Genomic DNA, 15,535 nt, shown 5'->3' with positions numbered 1-15,535 from the left:
TCATTATAATAATGTAAACCCCTTTAGATTTATGAGGGAGTTAGATTTTGAACTACTCCATGTCAATGATTAAGGTATATGCAAAGCTGTGCATTTTCTTCAAAAGTTGCTTTATTTTATTCATTGCGTTAAACAAAGAACAGCAGACTCTAGTCCCTTTGACATGTTGTCAATAAAATATGTTCAAAACAAACAGCGTTTTTTTTTTAGTAATCTTCTCCCCCGTTTTACATAGACATTACAAACTTAACGCACACTTAGTTTATGAACGAAATCTTCCGTTCTGTTTAAAAAATATCATCTTATTCAACACTGAAGTATATATCATAAACGTTCTCTCGATTACTTTTTATATATGAGTGCAAAAATTAATATAGTTTTAAAGAATATTCTATATAAATCTAGACAAATAAAAAAGATGATTATAATTAACGATGATAGATCTAAAAAAAAAATATCTATAAACAATACCAGTAAAGATCAATAACCCAATTTAAATTCCAGCCATTTATTTACAGAGGATATAATATATATGGTAAACTTTAAATATAACAAAAAAATTTCATATAATAATTTTATAACCCTTTTATTATGTGTAAGAAAACGTTTGTTTAATGGCATTTTTTATCTGAATGTGCAAGTACAGAAATTTCGAATGACCAATCAAAAGCATTGTTGTGATCGTAATCAAGTAGATTTTCAATTCAACACACCTCCATACAGTGATAACGAATCTGAATATCCCATTAATAGAATTGACAAACAGTATTTTCTTTGCCTTTGATATCATTGTTTTGTTGTATTCTTGTAACATTCCATTTATTATTTTTGTTAATGGCTTTATTCGTTGCTATTACAAGTTGTAATAACGTTCAATTCAAAATACTAGGTGATGGTGCAAGGCATTCCTTTTCAAGGGTGGAAACTTTTGATATTTTGTAAGTTTCTTTGAAAAATACCAACTACAACCTCGTTATGGGATTCACTAGCATCAACAGTGAATTTTGCTTAGAAAAATCTGGAGTCGGTACTGGATTGCGATAAGGACAGATTTGATTTTATGAAAGGAGTTTCCACAGTTTTTCCATTCAAACTTACTCTCTTTTGTAAAAGATTTGAATTATGCATCCTAACAAATATTTTTGCTTAAAATCCAGTGGGTATGAACATGTCTTGTTTGTAGGAATCAAACTTTAATAGCTTCCACTTTAGCCATAATGGGTGTAACATAACCTTGACCTACTTTATGACCTAAATACTCTACATAAGCATGACAAAATTCGCGTTTTCGATTCACAGTTAAGTTTGCTTTAGAAAATATTAAAGCTTGTGTATCTCGGAGGGTGGTGTTACATCATTCGACATCATTTACTCTTCTTCTTGATAGAAGGGAGTGAATCATCCTTTGGAATAAACTGTTTCATGCCAAAAGGCATTACTTTTTGGTAAAGTCCATCTGGTGTAGCAAAAGCAGATATTTCTTTTGCTCTTTCTGTTAACGGTACTTGCCAGTAGCCTTTCAACAGGTCAAATTTACTGACAAATTTGCATTTCCATTTTTCAATACAGTCATCGATTCTAAGTATTGGAAATGAATCAGTTTTTTACCTTCGCTGTACATATATACCAAGTACTGTTTTGGTACGAATACACGCTGAGCTCCAATCACTTTTACTAGGTTCAACAATGTCATTGTCCAACGTGTACTGCACTTCCCTTCTTAGGTACTGCAATTTTATTGGATTGAGACGGTACGGATGTTGTTTGATAAAGCGAATTATGACATTATGACAAGCTGCATTAGTTTTCTGAACATGAAAAGATTTGATGATACCTTTTGGCTTCTTCTTTTTGGTGAATGTTCAAATGTCCAAGTTTGGCATCAAAATCAGTCAAAATTTCTGATTTTTCAAGCGAACACTCTGATTACAATCTTTCTCACCTACACTCGTATCACTTTCAGTACAATTTTGAACAGTCTTAGCATTGGCTAAAGTGGAAACTGGTTTTACAGAATTTCGTCACACCTTTCAAAATACTCTTTTAACATGTTAATGTGACAAACCCGTTTCTCTTTACATACCTGGTGTCTTAACTACATAGTTTACATCACTGATCTTGCTTTCAATTTCATAAGGGCCATAAAATTGAAAGGATCCAGGAATATTTTGTTTAAACACCCTATTTCTGGCATCTTTATCATACCACATTTTCATTTTCAATATGTAAAATTTTCTTGTGCAATTTACAAGCATTTTAAAGTTTTTCTTTGAAATCAGACACATAATCTAAAAGATTAAGATCACTAGTCTCAGTGACTTTTCCTTCAACAATTTCAAAGGACCCCTAAAAGTTTTCAAAAGGACTGAACAACTTGGACTGCCTCTCGTGCAGCAAGATAGTACAAGATGAATTCCTTCTCTTCACTTTTAACAATAGGTCTTCAGCATTGTTTTTATTTGATGAAATTTTAGCGCTCCCTGGGACTCAGGATGATAAGCAGTTGATCTATATTGCCTTTCAATAAAACTTGCTGGAACAATCCCGATAAAATTTGAGCCGCTGACTGAATTGCCTTTGGTGCTCCTACACAACTGACAATTGCATTGCCTTTGCAGCCTTTGCCTTTATATTCCTAAGAGGTATGGCTTATCGATAAAATATGGAGATAACGATAGAGTTTTTAAGTTAGGCAATTACACATAAACACCCTATAAAAGCTGTTCATGTACCTGATTTGGTTTACCTACCATCTGACAGACATGGCATGTTGAATTGAAAAAAGCTTAGGCCAATAAAAATGACTCAAAATCCTATTATAAGTAATTGATACCTAAATGACCAGCCATAGGTTGGGTAAACTCATGGCATCTCGTTAAGCATGGACCACTATCTTGAACAACAACACTTCAAAAGCGTAATGGTCGCCATTTTCGTAAGGATACTTTCATAATGTTTATTTATGTATAATTATATTTTTTTATGTTGTTCATATATTTCTCGCTGATATGTCCTTGCCTTGGCTAACTTAGGGATGCAACTCATCATCCTCACCACCAAATTTTGGTAAAAGTTGTGTGATATGTGTGGTTCCATGCTTGTTTGATCCCATCAAGGTCAGATATGTTTTCAAATCAATATCAACAGTGTTATGTAAAGGCTATATATTGAATTTGTTTCTGGCCATCTTTTATAACAGCAATTATAAATTTTCTTCATCATCGCACATGACATTGGAAGTGATTTTCTCACAAACTATAGGATCAGGTACAACCTTCCCACCAGCTAAATCGTTGCCTAACAAAAAAAATGCAACAACAACAACAAACAGAGATACGTCTACTTAAGCTTTGATGCAGGGGAACATCAATGACACCTCACACCCTGTAATAAAACTGACCCACCATATTGCTCAGACAAAGGAGGCTAACAATAACGTCTGTGCAGCACCAGTATCTCTCAAAATCTGGCAGGTTTTATTTCGCTAAACCGAGAAATCAGTTTAGCATTCAATAGAACTGGAATGTGAACCCTGGACATCAGGAGTGTCAAATTTCTAAGGCTTCTCTATCACCTCTAACTGCCGCACAAGCATGGTTTTCCAAAATCATTTTTTCTCTTAAGTTTAAAGCATTCACTGATCAGATGACCTTTTTTCTTACAAGCAGAAGAATTTAAAACCACCTTGTGATGGTTTCCCTATATGTGTCTGAATTGGTAGAATTACCTAGTCTGAGATCTTGATATAAAATTCTTTTTATGAATAAGTATCAGATATGACTGCTGCCTACGAGTTTTCACATTCTTACATAAATGTGTTTTCAAATCTTGAGAAACACATAAACTTTCTACCAGGAACTACAAATTAGCAATTTTATCAAGTTTCTTAGATCTAAACCAGTGATCGAGTAAATCGTCTGTCTCTCGTGAAAATTCAACAAATGTTTGATTATCAAACTTCCTATACTTTCTGAATTTTTGTCTATATGCTTCAGGTACTAATTCATATGCTTTTAATATTGCTGCTTTGATTCTCATAGTCTGAACTTTCACCTACCCCTAGTGCAGAGTATACCTCAGCTGCTTTGCCAACCAGTACACTTTGTAACATTGTTGACCAAACGTGTTGTGGCCATTTAAGTTCTCTGCAACTTTTTCGAATTGGGGAAAATATTTGTCTACTTTTTCTTGAAATTTCGGTAACCTAATATTTTTTGCTGCGTCAAATTCATTCTTGACAAATGACGGTTCTGGTTGGTGCTGTAATCTTAATTTCTCTAACTCAAAGTACTCTTGTCTTTCTAATTTGTCTAATTCAAATTTTCGTTCACGCTCTCGTTCTTCTCTTTCAAATCGCATTTTCTCTAACTCTAATTGAAACTGATATTCTGCCATTTTATAAATGCCTAACTCTGATTTAACTGTATATTCTGGAAGATCGTATTTTTCAAAGACGTTTTCTTCTACTAGTTTGTTTGCAGAAATTCTAATGTCTTGCTTTCTCTGAGAGGATTTAACATCTAACCCAAAATGCAAACCTAATGCGATCAAGTCATCCTTTTTTAACGTATCAAAAACCTGAACACTTGGTGAACTAAGAAAGTCTGTGACCGAAAACACCATGTTGATTTCTGCTGGCTTATAATCAAATTTAACGGTTCAATAAACAAAATTCTGACAATAAACTGCAAAAGTGCAAGAAATTCTTTATCCCGGACGAGCTTTCTGTTATGGGTCAGAATAACCCTACATGCCAGCAAAGATCAATAACACAATTTAAACTTTAATTTATTTACAGTAATATATAATAAGTATATAAAACATAAAGTACAAACTTAGCAAGAATCTAAAAATACATACATCAGAGTGAAACGTTACTGCACACAATGTCCCAGTGAAAATATATATCCCAGTTATATCTCAATAGTGCTTATACGACAAAGTATTGTTTATGCATCGAATTGACAGGGTATTTATACAGTACTATAAATCTAGAAAATTCTAGAAGTTGTAAGTACATGATATTACTGGAAAGTTATGGACATACACAAAGTTCAAGAATGTTCTAGGAAAAATGACCGAACATGTTGACCACTCTGGAATGTTCAAGAAACTTTGTTACTTAATATACACGATGAAACAATACAAATACAACACACCTCACAACAAAACAATACCAGCAAAAAGGGCCCGGACCCTTGAAATTCCAGTCAGAGGTGGGATCAGGTGCCTAGAAGGAGTAAATGACCCCTTTAGCACAGCCTCCGTGGTCAGGTAGACAGAATATTGCGTAGTAAAATACAGTACAAAAACAAAGGTCTAACAAAATAATTGGTTTTTTACTGTTACATGTAAGTGTTACTAAATTCCTTTGCAAGTTGGTTGGTCTCCTATAATTACCGAAATTTGCTCCCTTTGTAGTAATACATATGTTGATTTCTTTAACCAAGTGTCGTGCTCATGCCGCATCACATATGATATCCGATGTGCCTTTTCTATAATTTATACAATTACAAATGTACCACATTGAGTAAAAACAGGTGAACCAAGGACCTCTCATGTTAGTTATTTGCTATAATAAATGCATTAACAGTCTTAAATATAAAAAAGTAAAGCATAGATTCCCACTCTTTAAAAAGGTTTTTTGTTTTGAGAGAGAGAGAAAAAAACCTTGTTTTATTTTTTTACTCTCATACCTGGTCCCCAAGGATAAAAGCCTTGCACATAACACCACCAATCATATTCCAAAAGATGATCCAGCCATTGCTAATGTAAGAAGAGTTTAAGGAAGAAAATATGCCGGACTGTTATGAACACAACGTACCATCAATAAATTATAGTGCTGAGTGCACTTAATTTATACGCATACTCAAAAATAGTATATGACAACAAAGATAGCTTCTCGATATTTTAAGGGCAAACATAACATAGCTTTCGAAAACTGGAGTAGATGTAAACATATTTTATGTAATTGTCAAGGAATAAAGATGACCTTGTGGTCAGATTTGATTGCTCACGTTTGATAAAGATTCATACAAAACTTTACCATAAATATTTTAGTGAAATAATGTCTACGACCCGTTTAATTAAGTGGGAGATAAATCGAAAAAAAAATAACACCAGACGCGTAAAAAATGCGTGCTACCGATGTTTAGGAGAATTGGGCAAACAAAATATGTAAACTTTAAATATAACAAAAAAATTTCATATCATAATTTTAAACCCTTTTATTATGTGTAAGAAAACGTTTATTAATGACATTTTTATCAGAATGTTTTTGCTTTGGTGGGTATGAACATGTCACTTTTTCAAACTTTATGCATCAGCCTTCATCGATATCTGTCCTCTCAGAAAATGACTGGACAAAACACGTTTTCGATAACAATCGAAAATATTACTTGTGTATCTCAGGGTGGGTTACATCATTCACTATTTACTCTTCTTTTATATACCCGGAGGATGATCGAATAAACTGTTTCTACAGAACTATTTTTGGTCCAAATATGTTGGGTGTACGATCATAACGTGCGTTTGCATTTCATTTTTCATGTTTCTGATAGCAATTTTTTATTCGCTTGCTATATACCAAGTACGACGACGATACATGGGTACTTCGAGTGTCTCCAGTACAGGACAAATGGAAGACCGCAAGAAAAAGCGAATTATGAAAGCTACTAAGTTGGTGAGCATGATTGTTTTGGCCCTTGTCTTATTTTCTGGACCGATGCTTATTTGCTCCTTTTTTTCTACTACCCCCCGATCTATCGTTGTTGCTAGCTTTGCAGCAGCCAATGTCAACTCCCTTCTGAACCCGATCACATATTGTTCTCACATTACCCAACTGAGAAACGAATTGAAATCCATATTTTGCTGTAAAGGTAAAAAGTAATATGATTGAATATGTGAATCCCATCTCGATTTACGATTATTTCTTGTCAATAATCAAAAGATCTGCGTTGTCCATTACCTGTTCAAGTTTTAAAAGATGACAACCTACTCTAAAGACTTACGAGAATATTCTCTTAACTTTTACGATGACATTGTTAACTTTATTTATGATTTGTATAGTAACAAGATCTTTTGTTTAATTCGTAAATAAATTAGATATTACCAAAGGTGTATCACTACCGACAATTGTATACCGGTACCTTTGCAGCCTGCAACAAATCTTATCGATAAAATATGGAAATAACAAAGAGTTTTTAAGTTAAAAAATCAATAAAGCCCTAAAAATGTTCATGTACCTAATGCTTGAGACGATGGTGTTGAATTGAAAAAAAGTTAAATTTTCTTTTAAAATATTAAATAAAATAGTTATTACCACAAAACATTAGCGACAATATGTGCATATATACCTTTGCAGCAAATACGGAGATAAGTTAAAAAATTCATTAAAATTTTATGATTGATTGATTAATTGTATGTTGTTTAATGTCCTTCTCGAGAATTGTTCCCTCATATAGAGACGCCACCACCAGTTGAGGGATACAAATGTTGTCCTATGCTCGGCACTCAGGGCCTTTGAATAGTGAATCTTTTTCGTGCCAGCACCTACTGCGACACAGGGCCTCGGTTTATATACGGTCTCATCCGAAGGACCGGTCTCCACGTCCCACAGTTGGATTCAAACCCGCGACGTAAGGATTGACTCATTACTTCGCCACTCTAGAGCAGACGCTCTAACCATTGCGCCACGCGGGCCTTTGAATGTGTATGTACGTAATGGTGACAACGACAGAGTTAAATGGAAAAGAGTTGAATAATAATATCAATTGAACACAACATTCTACGAACGTAGAAATTAAACTCTTGTAGTTGAACATATTCTTCTATTTTTGTGATAAGATAGACGTTATAGTTCACTCACTTGGGTTTCATTAGTTAATGGAACATTTAAAAGAAAACACAAAAATAATGCTGTATACTATATGTTATGTATATATTTTTTGAATATATTGCCTTTTTGTAAAACTATAAAATCAGCATATTGATATGTATTGTGTTAATACATTTTAGTCTGTTCGCTTATCATGTTTTGTTTGTGTTACATACATGTATATATTTGATTTGTTTCATCATTTTTAATAGATTACATTTTTTTATCTCTACATTGGTGTTAGTTTACTTTATCATATATTAGAAGAAAAAACAGAGATACGTACATGTAGCTCAATATGAGATTGCTCAATATGAGGAAATATAGCAAGAGGCCACCTCGCTCATCCGAGAACATTGGCTAGGGAAAAAAGATATCAGTTTAGTATATAGAGGTAAACGGTGGGCTTAAACCTCGGGACGATTCCTTATCAGTCATGGTTTTCCTGTTTTTCCCCCTTTGTCTTTGTTGTTCTTAAGCAGAAGAATTCAACAGATTATTTCCATTCCTATGTAAACTCTGATCGCTAATTGCGGCCACACCCTACACACCTTAATTTTCAGTTGATCAAAATTGAATTTACACAACCGAGGATACTTCTATAATTATAAAATGTCTTATCTTGTCTTTGCTGTTATTCAGAAGAAAATTTTTAAAAATATTTTTTCTATAATATCTATAGTAAATTTGAGCCCCTGTTAAAGCCCTATCCCACTCCAAAAAGGGTCATGATTTGAACAAACTTGAGTCTAAATGACCTGAGGATGAAATATACGGAGATAAAGAACGGTATTCAAGATCAAAAGTCCATAAAACAATACAAAGCAGGAGCAGGTGCCATGGAGAAGTGAGCATCCCCTATCGACCGGTCACACCCTTCGTGTGCTCCGTGTCATGATCGGGAAATAACAGGAAAAATCCGTCGCCAATTCAGTATATAAATAATGGACTAACAATTAGTATGAATACATCAGTCAGCATTTGACTTATTGATAAATTGTATTTGCCGACAAGGTCATTGTATCGACCATAGAACTTACGAAGTGATGACTTTAAACGAGATTGCTGATATTCTTGTTTCGTCAACTTGTTTGTCAATATTTTACCCCATTTTAGAAATTGCTGACTTAAAGATGAAAACATAATTTCATAAATATTCCAACAAGTTTGAATAATGCCTCTTCCATAAATATGATGCATTAATTAGCATCTTAATAAAGCACGTCTTCAATGGACGCATATAAATGATAAGATATAAAGGAGATCAAATGAATACTTAACAATACTGCGCACTTGCAAACCTTGCTTAAGATAGGATCTCTGCTTAAGATGACTGAAAATCTAACATTTAGACATTAAGATTTTAAAAAAAATCATTATATTTTTCTCAGAAACATCCTTAATTGAAGGTATGTAAATGCATTGTTTTCAATTAAATATAACAAAATAAACTTTGAAGTCGTTAAAAGCAATGACTGTACAAAAAAAACTATCGAATCTTTGCTTATATTCAAAGCAAATTTACCAGATTTATTAATTTTGAACAGCTACACGTAATATGCGAGTTTCCACTTTAGAACATAAAATAACTGTATACTGCTGGAATGAATTAGATTTGTATAATTACTATTTTTATCTAATATTTCACAATTATTAAAAAAAACGTCTTGACGAATTTATAATGTATATTTAACATTAATTTTTCAAATAAAACTTAGGTAGAAAAAGGGAAAATTCTAAATACAATGAGTTTCGTAAAAGAAACAACGCTACAGATACATATATATATCAAAAGAAGTTGTGTTGTTGGTTGACAGAGGATGCTTACTCCTCTATGACACCCGATCCAACTTCTGCTTTCAATTTTTATCGTTTCAATGGACGTTTGAATTGAATTAATTCTATTCGTTATCTCCATATTTCATTAAAAAGGAAGCGTCTTTCTATCACAATGTCTCACTCGGTTTTCTGCAATTTTAAACGTTTACAGATGTTCTGCTGATTTTTGGTATGTGATTGTATCTTGATGAGTTACAGATCACGTTAGCATTTCGCTCCGCTTTGTGGCAACGCACTGACGCGACACTTCTAAATACTTTTAAATTTTAATCGTACAATTCTCTGAAAATTTATTGAATCCAACTTTTAGGGAAAATCAAATATAGCTTGCAAGCATAGAGCATGTCAGCTTCAAAATTTCAAATGACTCAAAATTGATTTTAATGACAAAATGCAGTGTATATTTGTATGAAATTCTTTTGTAATGATAGACTATACGTTCCCCAAATATCTATTTTGTATATCTTCATAACGCACGAAAAATTTACAAAAGTTTTATTACTTTCTCATTTCTAAACCGGTTTCTAATTGTTTTTAAAAGTTTGAAACACTAAAAATGTGACTTTGGCAATCTAAGTTTTTTTTCCTAAAATAAGGTTTATTTTCAAATAAAGCAATTTATGTTAAAAATTTCATATGTGTAATTTATGTGGTTGTCAGAATATGTTTAATTGTTTGTTTAATGTTACAATACTTTTTTATCTGAAAATCATATATATAAAGCCCCCCCTTTTTTCTGTTATCCGTTTTTATCCGGTTCAATTAATTTTACCAAAGTGCTTATTTTGTATATCTTCATAATGTGTATCTCAGAGTGCTGTCGAAAAATTTTTTTGGTGGACAAAAGTTTTATTATAATAATAATATTTTCTCATTTCTAAACCGGTTTCTAATTGTTTTTAAAAGTTTGAAACACTAAAAATGTGATTTTGGCAAACTAAGTTTTTTTCCTAAAGGATTATATACGAAATGCCATCCTCTGGTATCTCGCACAAATACCTGGTAAGGTATCTCGATTTTTTGTAAGTAAGCATGTTAAAGTAGCAATTCTTCAATGACAAAATCTTGGAAAAAATATATATATATTATTGAGGAACGTCTCGTCTCTCCATAAAATAATATTTTTTTGTTTCATTACAGCAGATTTAAGACTTTTTGTGTCATTCAGCTTATCATTGTTTATTCAAATCTATAATTGATCTCTCGCTATGAACTAGGGTAATCTCACAATTGACAAGGAAACTGGAGTATATAATCAGCATCTCACCTATCATGAATGGTCCTGGAAAATGATTCAAAAAAAGATTCAAATGAATCTGCGAAAAAAAAGCAGCAAAATGTGGCACTGCATTGTCAATCAGCTAAATAATTTGCGCAATAACAATTATTCCCACTCCAAAAAAAAAAACTTGCTTGTATCTCAAATTCATTATTAGGCAAATATGTAATTATGAAGACGCGAATGAGAAAACGAATCAGGTTCACGTAATATGTGATATCTTGGAATTTTTTTCATACTCCCTTTGTTAGAAAATCACGTCGGTATGCCCATAGGATACATAATTAGCATCTTTTGTGGTAAAATTCCATTATATAATTCAATATCGGAATACTTTTGTCCAAATACATAATTGCTTGGAAAGATAAAAGAAATGACTTAGAAAATGTATTTACCACTCTTTTGTTGGAAAACCAGGACATTAGGTTTATCGTGTTATACTGTAAAGATAGTGCAGACGTATGAATGGTATTTAAGGTTCTGGTACTGTAATATTTTCCATCAAAAACATTATAGGTCCTGCAATGGGCAAGTTAAATTATATGACGCCAACGATATTTGTGCTGGGTACCCTAGCAGTTGTAATCCCTGATACGACCACAATGATAGATTCCATAAGTTTGACAAGCGAATGGATATCAACGACGCCGAACCTATTTGAAAACTTAACAATAACTGGATCGCCACAAGTTCTGACCTCAAGCAATCTATCTAGAAGTATTTTTGCGCTGTTGACCACAACAAATAGCCAACCATCCAATAAACCTCTCTATACAACTTCAAATGATATGTCTAAGCGGACAATAACTGCCTCAGTTAGCACCATCGAGTCATCCACCACATCCAGGGACTTTTCGGAGAATACCACGTCTAAAGAGATGGTTGAAACAAAGTGGCTTGAACCCGTGATAGGCAACAGATCTCGGAACTTAATCCAGAAATGGACAAATAGTACTTTCTCAAACAGTACTCTTGGTACTGAGGACATTCCGAACATCATTCCTTTTGTGTCTATACTTGTAGGTATTGTTGTAATAACGTTTAATTCTCTGGTAATGGTAGCATCGGTCAGGAACCGCGAACTTCGACAGAATACCAACTACAACCTCGTTATGGGATTGTCCCTTAGCGATTTTCTGATGGGGGTATGCGTGATATTCAACGGGTTTCGAATAATCCTTCCAACATTAACTGAAGTAATTGAATGGTGCATTGCAACAAATATGCTTGGCCTAACAAGCATCAACATGTCGCTTTTTCAATCTTTATGCATCAGTTTCCATCGATTCCTCGTCCTCTCAGAAAACGCCTGGGCAAACCGCCTTTTTGATAACAATCGAAAGTATTACGTGTATGCCTCTGGGTGGGTTATAACGCTTTCCATTTACTCGTTGTTGATAAACCCCGAAGAAGACCATACCAACTGTTTCTATAAAACTGTTTTTGGTCCCAATATGCAGGCTGTGCGACAGATTATGGCTGCTTTCACCTCAACTCAAATGTTTCTGATAGTATTTTTCTATTTGCTTGCCATATACCAAGTTAAACGGCGATATATGAGTACGTCGAGTGCATCAACTACAGGACAAATGGAGGACCGCAAGCGAAAGCGAGTTATGAAATCTATTAAATTGGTAAGCATGATCCTTTTGGCCCTGTACGTATTTTCGGGACCCATGGCTGTCTGCCTTATGTTTCCTTTTACTCCACAACCCTTCATTGTTGGAAGTTTTGCTGCAGCAAATATAAACTCCCTTCTGAACCCGATCATATATTGTTCTCACATTACCCAACTGAGAAACGAATTGAAATCCATATTTTGTTGTAATAATAAAAAGTAATCCACGTAATGTCTGTGTTTATCTAACTCAGTTCTATAATTAAAAAAAAAGAGTTTTACACATTGGAGCTTCATATTAATTAATATAAAACATTGGAATATGTGTCTTTTTGGCGGATAATTAACAAAAAATTGATTTAATATAATTTCATTTATAAGAAATAGGAGTTGATAGAGTGCTTTTCTTAGAGGTTTACATACAACATTTGCAAAGTATACTTCTTTTATTTACGAGTTCAATTTCTGTACAGAAGACCAAAAGCGATCTTTTTTATTCAATAATTAAAATCACGAGGTTTTTGACGAAAGTACGAAGTCTTACGTCGAGGGTTAAAATCCCATAATGGGACGTGAAGACCGGTCCTTCGTGTGTATGAGACCGTATAAACCTAGGTCCCGTGTCGCAGTAGGAGATGGTTTAACCGGCAACCAGTGGCGTCTCCATATGAGTGGACAATCCTTGAGAGGGACGTTAAATAACAAACAAATGTCACGTGGTGAGTACAACTTTAACCGAGCCCTAAGGGCGAGGTGAAGAATGTTCTTGGGAGGTGGTTTATTCAGCGTATTGACTTCATACATTTCAGCTATTGTTTTTATAATGTTTAAATTGACTGGGATTTTTTTTTTTACTTTTTCTGAATTTTCAAGTGTTCTGTAGGATTTTTTTTTATCACTTCTCTTCTTGTGTGAAAGAAATGTTGATAATTTTCTAAAACACTGTTTGTAATGTTTTTTGTTGTTGTTTGTTTTGGATATTTAAGCACGATTATTGTTCTTTATTTATATATTTCACTGTTATAATTCTTGAAAGAAACAAGAAAAAGACCTGGAACAATTTTAATTTGCTAACACTGAGTGTCTAATTTTTCACAAAAAATCCGACTTATTGCTCATTTATTTAATCTTTATTTCTATTATTTTTCCTTGTCTGTATTATTAAGTTTACTTATACTTAATATCTTTGTCACCATCCTTTTAAACAATTACAATTCAACTAAGGAGATTGCAATCCTTTTTGAATTGATATTTATGTTTTTGTACATGTTTAATTTGCTTGAAATCATATTCCATTTCTTATTGTTATTAATGTTTGATATTGTACATATATTTGTCAAATAAATGTCTCTAAAACATTTCCAAGTCATATATTTGTTTTCTTCGATTAAAGCTTGTCTATCAATTGCTTTGCCATTAAATATTTCATAAATCTTTAGCAATTTTTAAGATATACTTAGACCTGTTCATTATAAACCTGAATGAATTTCTGCAAAAAGGATGTTTCCGTGAAAGTTGGATGTGCAATTTACATGTATGTAAGTGATCTCTACTCAGAATTTCGTTACTATAGGGAAAATAAAGAATTTCATATTTACAGACCCATTTTACTGTAAAAATATTATGCAAGTCGCGTTCAGTATGAGGCGGAAATTAATACAAAATAATAACGAGGTCAGTGTACCGACCGTAAAATTTTCGAAATTTTGGCTTTAAACGAAACTGTTATTATCATAGGTTCGCCATCTTCTTTATCAATACATGTAGCTCGCATCGTTTTAGAAACTGTTTGTCCCTAGAGCTTGCTCTTGCATCAAGTGGGAGACTTACACTCCATATGCAGTTGATAAGAGTATATTACTGCCCCTTCTCCATATCACCTAGTGCTGAGTGAAGGTCTGACATTTTAGAAAATAGCTTAAAAAAGACATTCATCACAAACAAACAAAATACTGTAAGTCGTTTTAATTCCACGGTGTTAAAATTTCACGATATCTCATAAAGTACCAATTGCGATGGTTTTAATTTCACGCTGCAAGAAATTGATTTTAAATATCATATAAGCATTTAAAAGCTTTAAAAACAAATAATAAAATTTACGATGGGTTTAATTTCGCGGAAAATTAATAAATCACGTAGCGAAATTAAAGCCATCGTGAATATTTGCCAATCTACAGTATGATACATCTATATAAGAAAACAAGTGCAATTATTCTATTGCCTATGGTATATATTCTAGTCTCGAACACGGCATATATATATTAAAGAAAAGTGGGAATTTGGCGTTGGGAAAGGGATATTTTTCATTTATTTTTTTTTCTTCTCAAAATTCTGCTTTTAAAAACTATGATATGTTGTTATACAAGTATGATGAAATTGTTTTAATTAATGCGTACAAATAGATTCATTAATGTTGAAATGAATTATTAATCGCGAAAGTATGCTTTGAAAGAATCAAATTTGGGATAAAAACATGTAGAGGGAAAAATTAATGATTATAACCTCACAGAGAAGGTGAGAAAGATGAAAATGGTGTTTGAATGAATGTTTTTGTATCAAAAGAAAAACTGCAGAATATATTTTCATGAAGCTTTTGTTAAAAAAATAATAAGACCTCTAATTAACAAATAAGCATAATAGATTATTACGTGGTGATTAACTGGTCTGTACAGGTTATATACACGGACTTAAAAGTTTCAGGAGGCATATTCTATTTAGATACGGATAAAAAAAAAAGATATTATACAAAGTGCCATTTTTTGGAAAGTAATTACCAAACGTAAAAAAAGACAACTGTGACGCGAAACTTTCGTATATATTTTCACAATATGAATATATAATGTTTAGTATTGTAAAAAAAAGTTATAAACGTTGCATAGATTGTAGACTTCTTAAACATGTTTACAAACTTATTTTACAGTAA

Source organism: Saccostrea cucullata, unplaced genomic scaffold (assembly GCF_032062105.1).
Source record: "Saccostrea cucullata isolate Sc308-1 unplaced genomic scaffold, CSIRO_AGI_Scuc_v1 ctg1028, whole genome shotgun sequence".
NCBI lineage: Eukaryota > Metazoa > Mollusca > Bivalvia > Ostreida > Ostreidae > Saccostrea > Saccostrea cuccullata.
The sequence above is the reverse complement of the archived record's forward strand: the minus strand, read 5'-3'. Positions refer to the sequence as shown.